Here is a 21,157-nt window from a genome sequence, read left to right as displayed (position 1 = left end):
TGGACGTTTTTAAATGGTGCCACAAAGGTAATACTGTAACTTTTGACATAAATACGTATATCTGACGTTCTTAAAATCAAAGGATATAACTAAAAACATTTATTCTTGAGACACAGTTTTTTAAGATTTATGTAAAAATTTAAAAATAATAGTAAATGCTATGGTATTATAATGTTTTCATGCTTTATATTTAAGAATAAATCATTTTCAGTCAACATTTAGTTTTTTTTGTTTACTTTCTGTAAAGCTATCCAATTTACATTCTTATAACATAAATATAACATTTATATGACGTCAGTATAACGTTATTTACACGACATCATTATGTTATTATGATGTTATATTAACGTATAATTCCTGTATGAAAACCAGAATATATATTGAACTTTATGTTTTAAACCTTGTAAAGTTATCATAAAACTTGGAATAAGACGGTAAGCATGCTTTACTTATGAAAATATACAAACAAATCAACAAAAACATTTTAACATAAAAAACATAAACATAACATAAATTAATTGCATGCATGGGAGTTAACTGGAACTCTGTAATATTGCATACATGAACCTTAAGGTACAAACCCAGTGTATTTACTTATGCAGTTCTTTCCTAAATCTAAATTTTTCCAATTTTTACACTTTGTTTCGAGTTCTGTCTTGTGTTGCTACTTTTAATACCCCATTAATGTCCCCTTTGTTATGTCCATTCATCTCATTGTGCACCTCTACCATATGTCACTCCTAATTCTTTGCTTTTCTAGAGAATGTAATATAAGCTTTGACAATCTTTCTTCATATGACAGGTTAACAGGTAGAACAAAGATTACCATTTATATATGGATAACTATTATAAGTCGGTTTGAATGAGTGAATTGCTGCTTGAAGATAGGTATATGCACGTGTGGTACTATCAGATTGCATGGTGGTGAGCCTAAAACCCTTCAGATCCAAGCAAAGGTTAAATGCCAGCAGATACAATTGTGAACACATTGATACCAAAATGAAAGACATATGACGAGAATTGAGGTAACCAAAGTGAAAAGAGTGTTCACATTACATTGCACTAGAGTGCTCCCGGGTTACTTTCTCTCACTTTCTCTGTTTTGTGCGGATGGTACGCCATGCTTTTGGAGTTTATATGCATTTAAACCTGTAGATAATTCTATTGCGAACACATTGATACCAAAATGAAAGACCTAGGATGAAAATTGAGGTGACCAAAATGAAAAGAGTGTATACAATTTATCGCTCTTGTGCGCTCCCTGGTAACACACTCTCGCTTTCTTTGTTTGTTGCGGATGGTAAGCCGGGCTTTTGGAGTTTATATGCCTTTAGTTCTGTAGAGAATTCTATTGCGAACACATTGATGCCAAATTGAAAAACCTAGGATGAGAATTGAGGTAACAAAGTTGAAAAGGGTATACACTTTTCAGTATTTTCACGCTCTCCAATGTAATGAGAGTTGCCTGAGGGTGGCTCAGCTTTCTTTTTCTGGTACCCTTGGCCTACATTCATCTTGTCGGCGGGTGGAGCGCGCTGCTGTCTTTGACATTATATGCACATAGTTCTGTTGGGAATTCTATTGCGAACGCATTGATACCAAAATGAAAGACATAGGACGAGAATTAAGGTGACAAAGTTGAAAAGAGTATACACTTTTCAGTATTTCCGCACACTACCAGGGAATGTCCAAAAAAAATGGAGAGAGTGGAGGGGTAACTTGCCCAAAACGCGAAAGTGTTTGGGGAGATTAACTTTCGTTCAATACTATTATGCAAAAGGAGCCACACATCTATGGTTCATCCAATAAAATCAGCAGACTTCTAGATGTTACTACTGCTCGGCTTAGACTCGGTTACAAGTATTTCTGGGAATTCTCATTATCTGCCGATGTAGACCTGACCAAACGTTAACTGTCAACAAAATTATTTGCACACCCCTCCGTCACTATGTGATAGTGAATTCAGAGACAATTCTATAACCAATGTACCAACGATGTGTCAATATTTCATTCAAAATGATCTGGTACCAGAAATTTTAGCCAAATATCCCCAGTTTGCTAACTGTAAGTAGTAACTAAGTCATTGTAACCTATCCACCGCTGCCCACTTGATGGGGAGCGGTGTGCAGGACAAACATATCAATTGTGACACTAGCTCTCCACATATGTCAGTTGCTTAATTTAGAAACTGTACTTGTGATCGATCTCGAACCCGTTGTTGATGTGACGACTTATACTGAATTTTGTAACTAGCTCATCAAGATTGTAACTTGCTTAGCTAAATGAATTGTGGGGTTCAGTCCCTGAGCCCATTATGTGCCTCTGCAACCCTTTCCACTACCGCCCACAAGATGGGTATGGGGTGCATAATAAATGAACTAAACTAACTTTAAGGCATCCTGAAAGAAAGCTTGGAGGGCTTGAAAAATTGCAGAACGAAGCCTTGAGGATAATCCTTGGGTGCCCTCGTACCACAAAGATACTTAATATGAGAAAGGAACTTAATATTCCGAGCGTTGTTTATCGTGTTACTGAAAATAACTGTCAAATTGGTATAAAAATGCTTAGGCTAGCTCATCCTAACCCTTGCACAGAAGCCCTCCAGAATTTCTTTATTGAATGTAAACATTGTTTCAAATAGATAAATAAAATTGGAACTGAACTCAGAAAGTATCAGATTTATAATTTGTACCAAGAGAGACAACAATAGCACTTTCCTGCACTGTAGGAAATTACACCCTTTTCAATTTTAATCCCTCCCTTTCCATCAAAGGAGCAAATTAGAGATCAGTCCCAGCTTTGTTTTGAGGCAAAGCTCAACGTCTTAAGCCATATTGATGCTCTGTCCACAGAGCATTCTCTCTCTCAAATCATATACACTGAAGGTTTCCTAGAGCGCCCAACGGGTGCACCTGGAAGTGCAGTTGTCCTGGCAATAGGATATGACTTATATTTTGAGTGGGGAGTCCGTATAAACAACTGGGCCTCTACCCTTCAGATTGAACTATTTGCCTTGCTCCTTGCACTGAAATGTGTACAAGTATCCAAACTTTATACATTAATTGTAAGTGACTCTTTATCATCCTTAATTGCTCTCAACTCTTTAAGACATAACTGTAACATGCTTGTGTCTGAAGCTAGACACAAATACAATAACAACTTGAGGAACCTTATCATAAACAATAATCTCAACAAAAATCACATAGTTCTCAGAGGTGATTTCAATATTGACCTAGGGCTACAAAATAACCCTCAAGTAGACTATTTCCTCAACAGCATGAATTCCTGTATGCTCATCCCCGCAATCACCAGGCCCACCCGAGTCACTCAAACATCTGCGACTACCCTGGATCTCTGATGGACCAACATAACAGCTCCTCTTACATCAAGTATAATCACTGACAGAACAACTGACCACTATCCTACCTTCCTTGTAGCGAACATGGCCATAACACCACCAGGTAACAAGAAAATTACCTTTAGGTTACAATGTGAAGCGGCAATAGGCAATCTCACAAATGCCCTCCACAATGTAAACTGGGAATCTAAATTTATCAATACACAGGATAATAATTCGTTAACTAGCCTCTTTCCAAAATTTAAAGCCTTTACAATACTTATTGTCCTCTCCTCACCAAGCAAGTAACTGGCAAAAAGGTTAAATAATCCCTGGCTCACTAATGGCATACTTAAAGCAATCGACAAGAAACATGAATATGAAAAAAAAAACTTAGGATTGGCCTAGTTGGAGAAGAAGTAGTTAAGAGGTACTCATCAGTGCTTACCAGTATAATAAGAGCAAAGCGTTCCTATTACGAGAATAGATTCAAAGAAGCAAAAGGCAACATAAAAAGCACATGGAGAGCCATCTCTACCATCCTAGGAGCTAAACAACATTTACATAATAAGATCAAAATCTCCAAGGATGGTTATACACCTGCAACAGATCTTGAAACAGCAACTGAATTTAATAGCTTCTTTTCATCGTTTGGTGCTCACCTTGCCCGAAAAATCCCAGAGACTCAGACATATGTTACCACATATCTTTCACGCAGCTATCCAAACTCTTTTCTCCTCTCTCCGGTCAGCCCTACAGATGTTGTGTCCATCATTCACTCACTAAAAACCAAAGCTGGGAACATTAGTGAAATACCATCGATGGTACACAGGCGTGCCTCCCATGCCCTTGCACCATCCATAGCATTGCTGTTCAACAAATCCCTAGAGTGTCATACCTTCCCTGATATCCTTAAAAAAGCAAGAGTAACGCCAGTTCATAAAGGAGGTAACACGGCAGACATAAATAATTACAGACCCATATCGAATCTACCTATATTATCAAAAATATTTTTTTTTTTTTTTACAAACAGCTCTACTCCAATCTTGTAAAATTCAATAAACTAAGTCCCTGTCAGTTTGGCTTCCGCTCCCAAAAGAGTACCAATGATGCTATTGTTAGTCTGCTTGACTTAATCTTCTCAGCCCTTGACAAAAGTGAGTTTCCAATTGAACTCTTCATCGGCCTGAGAAAGGCCTTTGATACTGTTAACCATAACTACCTCTTACTTAAATTCCACCATTATGGAATCCGTGGCCTTGCCCTAAACTATATCCGATCCTATCTTAGTAACAGACACCAATATGAAGCCATCAATGATATAACCTCTCCCACTCTACCACTTACCGTAAAGGTGCCACAGAGCAGCATCCTATAGGACCCTCCTGTTTCTTATATACATCAATGATCTCCCTAATGTCTCTAACATACTTAAACCTATATTGTTGGCTGATGATACTACTCATCTACTCTGACCCCAACCCACTCCTGTTAAATAATGTTGTAAACAATTAATTAAAAAAAGTCTACTTGTGGATGTCAACCAACAAACCTCACACAAAACATAGAAAAGACCTACTATATCTTATTTGGAAACAAATCAATAAATGCAATTCAGCTTCAGATAGATAATGTAAACATTAGCAATAAAAATGATGGAAAGTTTCTTAGCCTATACTTAGACAAGAGACTCAACTTCCGCACCCATATACAACACATAACTAAAAAGGTTTCTAAAACAGTTGGTATACTGTTTAAGATCAGATATTATGTACCCTACTCTGCTCTCCTCTCACTCTATTATGCACTTATCTATCCCTATCATTCTTATGGTGTTTGTGCTTGGGGTTCAACCTCTGCAAACTACCTCAAGCCCATCATCATCCAGTAAAAATCTGCTATCAGGACAATAACTAACTCTACCTTTAGACAACACACAGCTCCCTTGTTCAAATCCTTAAACATGCTAAACAAATTCACTCCATACATTCTCCTGTGTAAATTACGTTTATAAAGCCCTTTTTCTAACTGCAAACCCTGTTCTGAAACTCTTCCTGGACAGATGTAATAGAACATCATTTTTTTTTTTTTTTATGATTATCATTTTTCTTATTATTTTTTATTTTACATTTATATTGTCAATCTCTACTGATTTTTTGTTTTTTTATTTTATGTAACTTCTGTGTCCTCCCTGGCTAACTATTGGATCTTTATTTTACTTCTAAATTGTTACTATTTTATTGTATTTGCTTTTATTCTTGTGTTTTGCTTTATCGTGTATCTTGTATCGTGATCCCTCTGCATCCTATGCACACTGATATTGATCCTGATCAAAATCTTCTGTCTCATATCTACACCAACCAGCACATTGATCATCATTATTGCAAGTATTTCACAGCACACCAGGCTAAACACAAACTTGAAAATAGCACCTGTCTATCAGTTTATAACCAAAATGTTAGATCACTTGGTAAACATTTTGACGATTTAAATGCATTACTCACAGCAATAGGTACTAACCTATCGTTCATTATTTTAACAGAAACTTGGCTAAATAAAGACTATACCCAACTCTACAACTTAGCTGGTTATAAAGCCATTCATAACTGTAGGCCTAATAAAAAAGGTGGTGGCACAGCTATATATTACCGAGATACATTTATCTGCAACAGTGTTATTAGTGACAGAGATGACTACTGTGAATATACTTTTGCTCAGTTTTCAATTAAATCCCTTAAATCTTCTTTGACAATTGGAGCCATCTATAGATTTCCCAATACTAACATAGCTTCTTTCTCAGACAACCTAAGGAATCTTATTATAAACAACAATCTCAACAAAAACCACTTCATTCTGGGAGGAGATTTTAATATTGACCTGGGTCAACAAAATTGCTCTCAAATTAACTTTTTTTTACAATTTTTTTTTTTTACAATTTTATTTATTTAGGTAAGGTACATACATACAATAAATATTTACAAGGATTGTTTAACTTATAGGTATAGCTAGTACATACAATGCCTAAAGCCACTATTACGCAAAGCGTTTCGGGCATGATAAACTTAAATGACAAGCTTAATACTAATTGAGCATAATGAGTAGAATGAAAACAAGAAATGAAAACATAGATGAAAAAGCAGCACAAATACAATTATGTCGACAAACAGCGCTCTTTAAAGAAAAAAACAGACATTGGTTGACAATAGAAGGGTAAGGTAGGTTACAGGGAATTTATTAGGTATAGCTTCGCTTTTAACTGAAACTGGTTGAGAGAGGTACAGTCTTTAACATGGTTGGGAAGGTCATTCCACATTCTGGGCCCCTTGATTTGTAGAGCATTTCTAGTTTGATTAAGTCGTACTCTAGGAATATCAAAACTGTATTTATTTCTGGTGTGATGCTCATGGGTTCTGATACAACCTTCTATGAAGCTTTTGAGATCAGGATTGGCATTATAGTTTAGCGTTTTATATATGTATAATACACATGAGAGAATGTGCAGTGACTTAATGTCTAACATATTCAGAGATTTAAGTAGGGGTACCGAGTGGTGTCTGGGGCCAGAATTGGATATTGTCCTAATAGCAGCTTTGTGTTGAGTAATTAGAGGACGTAAGTGATTTTGGGTAGTAGAGCCCCAAGCACAAATACCATAGTTGAGATATGGATAGATAAGGGAGTAATAGAGAGTCACCAGGGCAGGGCGTGGTACATAATATCTGATCTTAGAAAGAATGCCCACAGTTTTTGAAACTTTTTTTGATATGTTTAGAATGTGTCCCTGGAAATTAAGCTTGTTTAAGAAATTAAACTATTTCCTTAACAGCATGAACTCCTGTATGCTAATCCCCACAATCACCAAACCTACCCGAGTCACTCAAACATCAGCCACTACCTTGGACCACATATGGACAAACATAACAGCTCCCCTTGTATCTGGTACAATCTACGACAGAACAACTGACCACTATCCTACCTTTCTCATAGCGAACATGGACATAACACCACCAAAAAGCAAGAAACTTTCATTTAGGCTACACAGTGAATCAGCTTTAGACAATTTTACAGAGGCACTTTACAATATTAACTGGGATTCTGAATTCAATAATACCCATGACATAAATTCATTAGCTAACCTCTTCATCTCCAAAACTCTAAGCCTCTACAACATTCATTGTCCCCTTCTTACCAAGCAAGTAACTGACAAAAGATTAAACAATCCATGGCTCACAAGTGGCATTCTCAACTCAATCAACAAGAAACATGAATATGAAAAGAAAGTTAGGATTGGCCTAGTTTCAAAGGAAGTAGCTAAAAGGTACTCATCAATGCTTACCAGTATCATAAGAAAGGCAAAACTTGCATATTATGTGAATAGATTCAATGAAGCAAAAGGCAACATGAAAAGCTCTTGGAAAACTATCTCTAGTATCCTAGGAACTAAACAACACTCACATAACCAAATAAAACTCTACAAGGATGGGGGTCAACTGACTTAGAAATGGCAAATGAATTTAACAGTTTCTTTTCATCGGCTGGTGCTAATCTTGCCAGTAAAATCCCACAGACTCAGACACATATTAACACATATCTCTCAGGCAGCTATCCAAACTCTCTTCTCCTTTCACCAATCAGCTCGGCAGATGTTGTGTCCATCATACATTCTCTAAAAACCAAGGCAGGGAACACCAGTGAAATTCCGTCCATTGTGTACAAGAGAGCCTCCCATGCCCTTGCCCCACCCATAGCACTACTGTTCAACAAATCTATAGAGTATCACACCTTCCCTGATATCCTCAAAAAAGCAAGAGTAACGCCAGTCCATAAAGGAGGCAATCCGGCGGACGTAAACAATTATAGACCAATATCAAATCTACCCATTCTATCAAAAATATTTGAAAAAATTATTTACAAACAGCTCTATTCCTACCTCGTAAAATTCGACATACTCAGCCCCTGCCAGTTTGGCTTCCGGTCCCAAAAGAGCACCAATGATGCAATCATTAGTCTCCTTGACATTATCTACTCAGCCCTTGACAAAAATGAGTTTCCGATTGGACTCTTCATTGACCTAAGAAAAGCCTTTGATACTGTTAATCACAACTACCTTTTACTAAAACTCCAGCATTATGGAATCCGAGGCCTTGCCCTTGACTACATCCGATCCTATCTTAGTGACAGACACCAATATGTAACCATCAATGATACAACTTCTTCCACTCTACCAATTACCGTTGGAGTGCCACAGGGCAGCATCTTAGGACCTCTTCTATTTCTTATATATATAAACGATCTGCCTAATGTCTCTAATATTCTCAAACCTATATTGTTTGCTGACGATACTACCCTTATCTACTCAAACCTCAACCCACATACACTAAATAATGTTGTGAATAATGAATTATGTGTCCAATGTGTTTCTGTGAATAATACAATTTCTCCCACACTACCCATCAACATTGGTGTTCCCCAGGGCAGCATACTTGGCCCTCTCCTCTTTCTCATCTACATTAATGACCTTCCAAATGCCTCCCAACACCTCAAACCAATTCTATTTGCTGATGACACAACCTTCATTTACTCCAGTCCTGATCCCCTTGCTCTAAATGCCACAGTAAATACTGAGCTTAATAAAGTCCATCTGTGGCTAACTGCCAACAAACTCACCCTTAACATTGACAAAACTTTCTATATTCTGTTTGGCAATAAATCCTCTAATCAAATAAATCTCAAAATAAACAATACCCAAATTTGTAACAAATTAGATGGCAAATTCCTTGGCATTCTCATTGACCACAAGCTGAATTTCCAGGGACACATTCTAAACATATCAAAAAAAGTTTCAAAAACTGTGGGGATTCTTTCTAAGATCAGATATTATGTACCACGCCCTGCCCTGGTGACTCTCTATTACTCCCTTATCTTTCCATATCTCAACTATGGTATTTGTGCTTGGGGCTCTACTACCCAAAATCACTTACGTCCTCTAATTACTCAACACAAAGCTGCTATTAGGACAATATCCAATTCTGGCCCCAGACATCACTCGGTACCCCTACTCAAATCTCTGAATATGTTAGACATTAAGTCACTGCACATTCTCTCATGTGCATTATACATATATAAAACGCTAAACTATAATGCCAATCCTGATCTCAAAAGCTTCATAGAAGGTTGTAACAGAACCCATGAGCACCACACCAGAAATAAATACAGTTTTGATATTCCTAGAGTACGACTAAATCAAACCAGAAATGCTCTACAAATCAAGGGGCCCAGAATGTGGAATGACCTTCCCAACCATGTTAAAGACTGTACCTCTCTCAACCAGTTTAAGTTAAAAACGAAGCTATACCTAATAAATTCCATGTAACCCACCTTACCCCCCTGTTGTCAACCCATGTATATTTTTTGTTTTTTTGTTTTTCAAATCAATGCTGTTTGAATGTAATTTTCTGTAATAATTTGTAATTGTATTTGTGCTGCTTTTTCAACAATGTTCCCCCCTCTTTTACCTCTATTTTTTATATGTACTCATCACATCTTTTCTTTTTACCCATTAGTTTTAAGCTGTAGTCATTAATGTTTTTCCTGCCCGAAACGCTTTGCGTAATAGTGGCTTTAGGCATTGTATGTACTAGCTCTATCTATAAAGCCAACAAACTTTGTAAATCTCTTTATGTATGTACCTTACCTAAATAAAGATTATTATTATTATTATTATTATTATTATTATTATTATTATTATTATTATTATTATTATTAATTAAAAAAAGTCCACTTATGGATGTCAACGAACAAACTAACATTAAACATCGAAAAGACTTACTACATCTTATTTGGAAGCAAATCATCAAATGCAATTCAGCTACAGATAGACAACATTAACATCAGTAATAAAAATGATGGAAAGTTTCTTGGCCTATTCCTAGACAAGAGACTCAACTTCAGCACCCACATTCAACACATAACTAAGAAAGTCTCTAAGACAGTTGGTATACTCTCCAAAATCAGATATTATGTTCCTAACTCTGCTCTCCTCTCACTATATTATGCACTAATCTACCCCTATCTTAATTATGGTATCTGTGCATGGGGGTCTACCACTGCAAACCACCTTAAGCCCATCATCACACAGCTAAAATCTGCTATCAGAATAATAACTAACTCTGCTTTCAGACAACACTCAGCTCCCTTGTTTAAATCCCTAAACTTGCTAAATATTAACTCCCTCCACACATTCTCTTGTGTCAACTACATTTACAAAACCCTGTTCTTAAATGCAAACCATGCTCTGAAACTCTCCCTGGACAGATGTAATAGGACCCATTATCACCACACCAGAAATAAATATCTCTTTGATATCCCCAGGGTCAAACTTAATCTGTGTAAACACTCTATGCAAGTTAAGGGACCTAGTCTATGGAACTCACTCCCTAGTGAATTGAAAAACTGTCAAACTTTTGCCTTATTTAAAAGCAAAACCAAAAAGTACCTAACTTCATCTATTTAGTTTCCTACACTGAGCTTTAAATTTGCTCTGTACCTAGTGTTACCCAATCTCCTAATTTTTATGTAATATCAAACAACCTTATCATTGTGTTCATTGCTGTCTTCTTTTATGTGCTAGCCATATGCTGTATTGTGACTACCAATTTTTGTCAACTACCATTCAAGCTGTCATTGCAATCAATCTTATATTGTTTCTGCTGTATTGTGCCTACCAATTTGTTGTCAACTACCATTTTAAGCTGTCATTGCAATCAATCATAGCTACCTATGTGCTTTAATATACTGTACCTATAATTTTCTCTCATCTTATTTTTGTTTTCATTCCATGTAATCTGTTATCATTTTTTTGTCTATAAATTTTGCAAGTATTTACCTCCTTAAAATTTTCTTAGATTAAGGACCTGCCCGAAACGCTGCGCGTGCTAGTGGCTTTACAAGACTGTAATTACCATATTTGTATCCTCACATTCCTTATGTACATTCTTGTATATGCATAAATAAATAAATAAATAAATAAATAAATAAATAAATAAACACATGGCCACCCCACCAGACATAAATATCTCTTTGATATCCCCAGAGTCAAACTTAATCTATGTAAACACTCTATATAAATAAAGGGACCTAGTCTATGGAACTCACTCCCTTATAATGATTTGAAAAGCTGTCCAACTTCTGCCATATTCAAAAATAAAACCAAAAAGTACCTGTAGTACTTTTTAAGTACGAGGGAGTAATGCGCAAAGCGTCCCTCACCTGTGACGTCACAGCGTCATCTGACGCCATATCAACACAGCGGCCATTTTGTCGTGAGTTCAGTCATGGCGAGGACTAACCCTTCATGCAAACTGCACCTACTATCAAGAAGAAGAAGATTTTGTGTTCCACCGATAGTATTATCGTAAGTAAACACTTATATTTTATATTTTATTATATTAATTGATTCTATTTTTCTGTAATAAAGGTCCAAAGGGTTGTTAAGGAACAAGAGTGTAGCGATACCGACGCTCAGTGCGCTCAACTCACACCAAAGTATCACCTGTGTAGCTTCTGTAATTAGTGTTAATTAGTTATGCTATAAGATAATGGAGCGAGTATAAGATTAACTCGCTACAAGGGTACTGTGTTGGGAGGTGAGGGCTGTTACTGGTGTCTGTGGGGATGTGAGGACTTGTACCAACCACTACCACCACCAGTACCTTGTCTTGCATCCTGCTTAGTATTCCTATTGAGATATGAAGTATTATTGCATTCATATAATTATTCATTCACAGTCATTACTATTTTTATGGGCTATGTTCTGTTACCCTAATGCTTTTTACACCTGGGCATGTCCATTTACTCTCCAGCCCTTCACAAGCCACTGCTGCACCCCCTCCATGCCCATACTTACTGTGCTTATTCTTACAGGACTGCACTGCATTATGTGGTGTTCACTGCCAGGACACCTTGGCAATGTAGAGACAGATATTCTGCAATACCGTGATATTAGCAGTAGAGTGATAAGCTGACACACGGGAGGTACAATGGAAAGAAGTTGAGTATCAACTCTTGTAATTTTTATTGCTTCCAGTGAGTTTTTAGTTTTCTTATAATCACTATGTTATCTATCCTCTACAACCTAGTTATCTGCTTGATACATGCATTATAGGGTTCTGGTAGTTGTTCTACTCACCAAGCCCTTCCAAGGCCAGGCTTGACATGTGAGAGCTTGGTCCAACAGGCTGTTGCTTGGACAGGCCCCTCAGGCCCACATATCCACCACAGCCTTGTTTGTCCGGCACTTCAAAATCAAATGTTTATTTACGTAAGGTACATACATATTTTTAGGTAAGGTACTCTTTATTTGGGTAAATTTATCTTCGTAGTATTTAGTTTTGGCTCGTCTAATTATCTTGGATAGCAATAACGAGTAATTCTTTGAGAATTCTTTGGAGACAATTCCTAACCTATACTTCTCCCAACCTATACTTCTTCTCAAGGTCATCTTCACTTCTTGAAGATGTTCAGGTTTTCTCTTGAAGATGTCGACGGTTGTTCCAGCAATACTGTATTTCTTTTATTGCTGAAAACCTGTTTTCAGCCATAAAAAAATAATCCTGAATCCAGAAAAAAATCTCTTTTGTATCATCTGGAAATTTTCAAATATTGCTGATCAAACCTGAGTCTAAATTATTTGTATATATTATGAATTACAGAGGTCCCAGGACAGGGTTTTTAGGCACTCCACTGACATTTTCCCACTCTGACTTAACCCCCATTTATACAAACTCAGTTTTATCTTTCAGCTAATAATTTATTGTACACACCATACTCAGCCTGTGTAGGGTAGTTTATTGTGCATGTGTAGTATATATATTTGTGTAGTATATATGGTATATTTAATGCCTCTAACCTCTCCTCATAGTTCTTGTCCTTCAGTTCTGGGAGCCACTTAGTAGCATGTCTTTGCACCTTTTCCAGTTTGTTTATGTGCTTCTTAAGATATGGGCACCATACAACCGCTGCATATTCCAACTTTGGTTTAACAAAAGTCGTGAACAATTTCTTGAGTATTTCGCCATCCATGCATTTAAAAGCTCTGAATAATATCCTTTACCTGCAATTGGTTGTTGCTGTATTTATAGAATATGATTTGTTCTACTTTACATTTGTTTGTTCCTTTTTTTCAAAATTTCTTTCTGCCTCTCTCCTCACTGCCGTGTAGTTGTTTATCTTTGTATTACTGGTATGTTTGGGGGTTTGGCCTCTTCGTATATTGATTCCATTTTTGTGTCTTTTGGTCTCTGGCCGTCTTGAAATTTCAGTTGAACAAATCCTGTTTCCTAGTTCTGCATCTCTGTTTTGGTATAAATGTTTTTGTTCCTTTATCATATATTTCACAAAATTGACATACTGTGCATTAATTCATCTCAATTACTTCCTTTCCTAACAGCAAGCCTTTCCAGTAAAATTCTTTGAATTCTTTTCTGACTTCTGGCCTAATGTTTGTTTTATCCTAGTGTGTATGATGCCTAGCGTGTGTCTGGTGCCTGTTGTGTTAAACCGAAGATAAATGCATAAGTATAGGTCAGTAATTTCTCCAGCTTTGAAAGGGGCTTTTATTATGCAGCAGTATTCCACTCTAGAGAGCACTAGCGTCTTGAAAACTATCATCATCGGTATAGCATCTCTAGTGTGAAAAGTTCTTGTTATCTATCCTGTCATTTTTCTTGCAGTTGTGACGGCTACTTTATTGTGTTCTTTAAATGTAAGGCCTTCTGAAATCAGTACACCCAAATCCTTTACGTTGCTTTTCCGTTCAATGTTATGATTTGACTGAGTTTTGTAAGTGGTTTCCGTTTTTATATTTTCATTTTTTCCGTAGCGCATGAGCTGAAACTTATGTTCGTTAATCACCATGTTATTTTCTGTAGCCCATAGAAAGACCTGATTTACATCTGATTGGAGGTTTGCCGTGTCCTCTATGTTGCCTACTCTCGTGAAGATTCTAGTGTCATCTGCAAAGGATGATCAAGTACTATAGGTTGTGTCCTTGTCTATGTCCGATATGAGGATGAGAAAAAGTATTGGAGCAAGCACAGTACCCTTGGGGACTGAGCTCTTTACGGTTGATGGTCCAGATTTTATTTTGTTGACTACTACACATTGGGTTCTATTAGTCAGGAAGTTGTATATCCATCTGCCTATTTTTCCGGTAATTCCTTTTGAACGCATTTTATGTGCAATAACACAATGGTCACATTTTTCAAAGGCTTTTGCGAAATCTGTGTAAATTACATCAGCGTTTGGTTTGTCTTCCATGGCATCTAGTGCCATGTCAGAGTGGTCCAGCAACTGTGATAGGCAAGAGCGCCCTGTTCTGAAACCATGTTGTCTGGGGTTATGGAGATGCTGTGATTCCATGTATTTTGTGATCTTACTTCTTAGCATTCTCTCAAAGATTTTTATGATGTGCGATGTTAGTGCTATTGGTCTGTAGTTTTTTGCCTCTGCCTTATTTCCTCCTTTATGGGGCGGTGCTATCTCTGCTGTTTTTAGTATGTCAGGGATAATGCCAGTATCTTGGCTTTGTCTCCAAAGAATGTGAAGGGCCTGCGATAACGTTTTTTTACAGTTCTTGATGAATATAGAGTTCCAAGAGTCAGGGCCTGGTGCAGAGTGCATAGGCATACTGTCTATGGCTTCTTCAAAATCCAGTGGGGATAGGATCACATCTGATTTATGATTTGATGTTGGTATCATATCCATGAAAAATTCATTTGGGTTATCAATCAGATGGATGGAGAGCTACACTCGTGGTGTCCCATTTTCCCAGCACTCTTTGTCATATAATGCTTTGAAACTTTTGACGGTTTTGGCCTCCACCACCTTCTCACCTAACTTGTTCCAACCGTTTACCATTCTGTTTGCAAAAGTGAATTATCTTACATTTCTTCGGCATCTTTGTTTAGTTCGTTTAAATCTATAACCTCTTGTTCTTGAAATTCCAGGTCTCGGGAAATCTTCCCTATCAAGTTTATCAATTCCTGTTACTGTTTTGTACGTAGTGATCATATCTCCTCTTTTCCTTCTGTCTTCTAGTTTTGGAATATTTAATGCCTCTAATGTCTCCTCATAAATCCTGCCCTTCAGTTTTGGTATGAATGTTTGTGTGCCTTCATCGTATATTTTGCAAAATATGGAATACATCTCATTTACTTTACTTTAAGAATATGGTTCGATCAATTAAAAACCCTCTTGTTCAAATTGCAAAGAGACTGAAAGAGATGCAGCATGCTCAATGGATTATATATTAGTGATTATTATTAGGATTATATATTAGTGAATCATATTAGTGATTCAATTATTATGGTCATAAAACAATAAACAAATAGTTTTGGTGTTATTACACTCTATTCACAGGTTATATATAAGTATCTGCATGTTTTGTTCACCATTACAAACCACTAAGTTGGTTTGATTTTTGTTGAGATTGTTATTTATGATAAGATTCCTTACGTTATCTGAGAATGAAGCTATGTTGGTATTGGGAAATCTATAGATGGCACTTATAGTCAAGGAGGATTTAAGGGATTTACTGGAGAACTTGGCAAAGGTATATTCACAATAGTCGTCTCTATTACTAATCAGACTATTGCAGATGAAGGTATCTTTGTAAGATATTGCTATGCCACCTCCTTTCTTTATTAGGCTTGCAGTTGTGAATGGCTTTATTATCAGCCAAGTTGTAGCATACAACATAGCATATATATGTATATGGCATACATATATATATATATATATATATATATATATATATATATATATATATATATATATATATATATATATATATATATATATATATATATATATATATATATATATAACTGAAAACTCACACCCCAGAAGTGACTCGAACCCATACTCCCAGAAGCAACACAACTGGTATGTACAAGACGCCTTAATCCACTTGACCATCACGACCGGACAAATGAGGTGATAGCCGAGGCTATTTGAACCACCCCACCGCCGGCACTCGGATAGTAATCTTGGGCATAGCATTTTACCAAATCACCTCATTCTTTGGGGCACACGTGAGGAACACAAATGCAAACAAGCCTGAATGGTCCCCAGGACAATATGCAACTGAAAACTCACACCCCAGAAGTGACTCGAACCCATACTCCCAGAAGCAACACAACTGGTATGTACAAGACGCCTTAATCCACTTGACCATCACGACCGGACAAATGAGGTGATAGCCGAGGCTATTTGAACCACCCCACCGCCGGCACTCGGATAGTAATCTTGGGCATAGCATTTTACGAAATCACCTCATTCTTTGGGGCACACGTGAGGAACACAAATGCGAACAAGCCTGAATGGTCCCCAGGACAATATGCAACTGAAAACTCACACCCCAGAAATGACTCGAACCCATACTCCCAGAAGCAACGCAACTGGTATGTACAAGACGCCTTAATCCACTTGACCATCACGACCGGACATAATGAGGTGATAGCCTAAGCTATTTGAACCACCCCACCGCCGGCACTCGGATGTGCCGGCGGTGGGGTGGTTCGTCTTGTACATACCAGTTGCGTTGCTTCTGGGAGTATGGGTTCGAGTCACTTCTGGGGTGTGAGTTTTCAGTTGCATATTGTCCTGGGGACCATTCAGGCTTGTTCGCATTTGTGTTCCTCAAGTGTGCCCCAAAGAATGAGGTGATTTGGTAAAATGCTATGCCTAAGATTACTATCCGAGTGCCGGCGGTGGGGTGGTTCAAATAGCTTAGGCTATCACCTCATTATGTCCGGTCGTGATGGTCAAGTGGATTAAGGCGTCTTGTACATACCAGTTGCGTTGCTTCTGGGAGTATGGGTTCGAGTCACTTCTGAGGTGTGAGTTTTCAGTTGCATATTGTCCTGGGGACCATTCAGGCTTGTTCGCATATATATATATATATATATATATATATATATATATATATATATATATATATATATATATATATATATATATCGCAGAAAATTATTAAATACAGAGGTCTAGCACACTGCTACAGCTTTGTTCCGATCGGCTCGGAGACCCTCGGTTCGTGGGGAAAATGTGCATTGAAGTTCCTGAAGGAATTGGGGGACAAATTGATCAGCGCTACAAAAGACCAGAGAGCAAAAAGTTTCTTGTTCCAGCGCCTCAGTGTTGCGATTCAGAGGGGAAATGCCTGTTGCGTCTTGGGCACTAGTCCAACTTCAGAGGAATTCGAAGAAGTGTTTGACTTGCAACAATGATCGAACCCGTCTGTGACATTCATCAATGTTTCCCATTGTTGTGTTTTTCAAGAGATCCATAACCTTTAAGCACCTTTTTGCATTATTATTTTTGTATAACCCATGTATATCTTGTAACCATCAAATGCATAATAAAGCACAAAAAATAAAAAAGGAAGGGGGTGGTAGGAGAAAAACACACAGAAACTGTATTGGAGGGGATCTAAACATTCCCTCTAATGCGTTATGCGTGGTTTCCTCCGAGGCTATGGGTCCCCCTTCTTCCAGCTAGAGGTGGTACTCTGATTTTATATATATATATATATATATATATATATATATATATATATATATATATATATATATATATATATATATATATATATATATATATATATATATATATATTCAAAATTCGTCAGTGTACTACATTTTTGTTGTTGCTTTTAGGTGATGCTTTTAACCAGTGTACGTGGGTCTGATTGTGCAACCACAGTTCGAAGAATAATGAAGATATGAACAAACTGCCTGTGGTCACTATACAGTCTGGAGGGCAAAAGAAGAAATTGGCATTTCTACAAAAACAAGAACTATATAATGTTATTTTAAGTAAGTAACCAAAAAATTAAATAATTTTTTTAAAGTTTAAAATTCACTTAAAAATTTAAATTTTAAGTTAAAAAATTTTAACCAAAAAACTTAATATTTTTCATATTTGGAACCATTCCATAATATTTTCCCAAGCATAAATGATTATATTTCTATCACTTGCTCTTAAGATTGTTTCATTTAATAGAGGTTGGGCATAATTGTTCTCTGCTGCTAATAGAACTGACTGACTTAGCTATAGGAAAATGTAAACTTAATTGGTTTATCCATTACAGTATTTTGCAGTTTATTTCATGATCCTGTGCTTAATACTTGCATAAATAGTAGATTACAAAATGCATTTTTATATCATTAGTATTGAATAATAATAATGCAAATAATTGACTTATAAATGATGTACAATTAATTGGTAGGTGATATTATATTATTAATATTTTTTCATTCTTGCAAAGCCTTAACAAAGCCATTAACATGTTAATATAAACTTGATCACCTTCCACTTATTTTCTCATGTGCTACCTACATGTACAAAACCTTATTCCTAAATGCATATTTTGTTCTGAAACTTGTCCTTTATATGTTGTGTATCACCATCTCTGGAGAGTTTTATCTGATTGATGTATAAATTACTTTTAATTTTACAGAATATTATTGTTATACTGAATTTATTATTATATAAATAACTTAATTTTACAGAATCATCTATCAACGCACATCCACAAGTTGAGGAGGAGGATGTGACCTTCCAGATTTCTGAAGTACTGAAACATGCACCAAACAGGCCTGGTGGATCTAGGTACAAGGTAAAATAATTTAATTTTTTTTTTTTTTTTTTACTAATTGTCCGATATATATATATATATATATATATATATATATATATATATATATATATATATATATATATATATATATATATATATATATACATATATATATATATAATGTGTCGTACCAAGTAGCCAGAACGCACATCTCAGCCTACTATGCAAGGCCCGATTTGCCTAATAAGCCAAGTTTTCATGAAATAATGTTTTTTCGACTACCTAACCTAACATTTTCAGCTACCTAACCTAACCTATAAAGATAGGTTAGGTTCGGTCATATATCTCTATTAATTTTAACTCCAATAAAAAAAGAATTGACCTCATTCATAATGAAATGGATAGCTTTATCATTTCATAAGAAAAAAAATAGAGAAATTATATTAATTCATGAAAACTTGGCTTATTAGGCAAATCGGGCCTTGCATAGTAGGCTGAAAAGTGCGTTCTGGCTACTAGGTACGACATATATATATATATATATATATATATATATATATATATATATATATATATATATATATATATATATATCTATATATATTTATATATATATATATATATATATATATATATATATATATATATATATATATATATATATATATGTGTGTGTGTGTGTGTGTGTGTGTGTGTGTGTGTGTGTGTGTGTAATTACCTAAGTGTAGTTACAGGATGAAACCGTCTTCCCAGCACTCTTTGTCATATAACGCTTTGAAACTACTGACAGTCTTGGCCTCCACCACCTTTTCACCTAACTTGTTCCAACCGTCTACCACTATTTGCGAAAGTGAATTTTCTTATATTTCTTTAGCATCTGTGTTAAGCTAGTTTCAATCTATGACCTCCTGTTCTTGAAGTTCCAGGTCTCAGGAAATCTTCCCTGTCGATTTTATCAATTCCTGTTACTATTTTGAATGTAGTGATCATATCACCTCTTTCTTCTGTCTTTTAGTTTTGGCATATTTAATGCCTCTAACGTCTCCTCGTAGCTCTTGCCCTTCAGTTCTGGGAGCCACTTAGTAGCATGTCTTTGCACCTTTTCCAGTTTGTTGATGTGCTTCTTAAGATATGGGCCAACTTCTGTTGTTGGGCACCACACAACAGCTGCATATTCTAGCTTTGGCGTAACAAAAGTCATGAACAATTTCTTTAGTATATCACCATCCATGTATTTAAACGCAATTCTAAAGTTAGAAAGCGTAGCATAGGCTCCTCGCACAATATTCTTTATGTGGTCCTCAGGTGATAGTTTTCTATCTAGAACCACCCCTAGATCTCTTTCTTTATCAGAATTCTTTAAAGATTTCTCACATAATGTATAGGTTGTGTGGGGTCTATGTTCTCCTGTTCCACATTCCATAACATGGCATTTATTAACACTAAATTCCATTTGCCAAGTGGTGCTCCATATACTTATTTTATCCAGGTTTTCTTGAAGGGCATGACAATCATCTAAATTTCTTATCCTTCCTATTATCTTAGCATCATCAGCAAACATGTTCATGTAATTCTGCATACCAACTGGTAGATCATTTATGTAGACAATAAACATCACTGGTGCAAGAACTGAACCCTGTAGTACTCCACTTGTGACATTTCTCCAGTCCGATACATTGCCTCTGATTACTGCCCTCATTTTTCTATCAGTCAGAAAATTTTTCATCCATATTAGAAGCTTACCTGTCACCCCTCCAATATTTTCCAGTTTCCAGAACAACCTCTCTATGTGGAACTGTCGAATGCCTTTTTTAGGTCCAGATAGATGCAGTCAACCCAACCATCTCTTTCCTGTAATATATCTGTTGCTCGATCATAGAAACTGAGTAAATTCGATACACAGGATCTTCCAAATCGAAAACCATACTGTCTGTCTGAAATTATATCATTTCTCTCCAGGTGTTCTACCCATTTAGTTTTAATTATTTTTTCCAATATTCCAATTCCATTTTTTTTCCAATAATGTGTGTGTGTGTATGTATATTTGTGTTGTTGAATATGACCGAAAGTCAGTCTTTCTGCCCCTCTCCTTACTGCTATTGTTGTTTCTCGCATCTTTGTATTGCTTGTATGTTTGGGCAATTTTTCCCCTTTTCCTAGTTCTGCATCTCTGCTTTAGT

General features: G+C 36.3%; 1 long non-coding RNA gene across 1 annotated transcript in view; it reads left to right on the top strand.

The window, feature by feature from the left end:
• Window positions 1-12,486: 12,486 nt before the first annotated feature.
• Window positions 12,487-21,157, top strand: part of LOC138352805 (uncharacterized) — a 10,294-nt gene continuing 1,623 nt past the window's right edge. Inside the window, exons 1-2 of the long non-coding RNA XR_011222875.1 lie at window positions 12,487-12,661; window positions 18,910-19,016. This is a non-coding gene — a long non-coding RNA (uncharacterized lncRNA). The remainder of the gene's footprint in view (window positions 12,662-18,909; window positions 19,017-21,157) is intronic.

This window comes from Procambarus clarkii, chromosome 55 (assembly GCF_040958095.1).
Source record: "Procambarus clarkii isolate CNS0578487 chromosome 55, FALCON_Pclarkii_2.0, whole genome shotgun sequence".
Taxonomy (NCBI): Eukaryota; Metazoa; Arthropoda; class Malacostraca; order Decapoda; family Cambaridae; genus Procambarus; species Procambarus clarkii.
This window is presented reverse-complemented; position numbering and strand designations above follow the sequence as displayed.